This window comes from Arachis duranensis, unplaced genomic scaffold (genome assembly GCF_000817695.3).
Source record: "Arachis duranensis cultivar V14167 unplaced genomic scaffold, aradu.V14167.gnm2.J7QH unplaced_Scaffold_61588, whole genome shotgun sequence".
NCBI classification, from domain to species: Eukaryota; Viridiplantae; Streptophyta; class Magnoliopsida; order Fabales; family Fabaceae; genus Arachis; species Arachis duranensis.
The window spans coordinates 43,114-43,372 of record NW_026264991.1 but is presented as its reverse complement, the minus strand read 5'-3'; positions in this window follow the sequence as shown (position 1 = coordinate 43,372).

Here is a 259-nt window from a genome sequence, read left to right as displayed (position 1 = left end):
TCGTTGCCGGGGATTGTTCGAGTATGGACAACTGACTGTTCATCTTGTTGCTCAGATTAGGTAATTTTCTTTTCAAAAATCTTTTTCAAAATTTTTCTTTTATTTTTCATTTTTCCAAAAATGTTTTTTCAAAAAAATTAAAATAAAAATACAAAAAAATTAGAAAATCATAAAAATAAAAAATATTTTGTGTTTCTTGTTTGAGTCTTGAGTCAATTTTTAAATTTGGTGTCAATTGCATGCTTTTAAAATTTTTCTT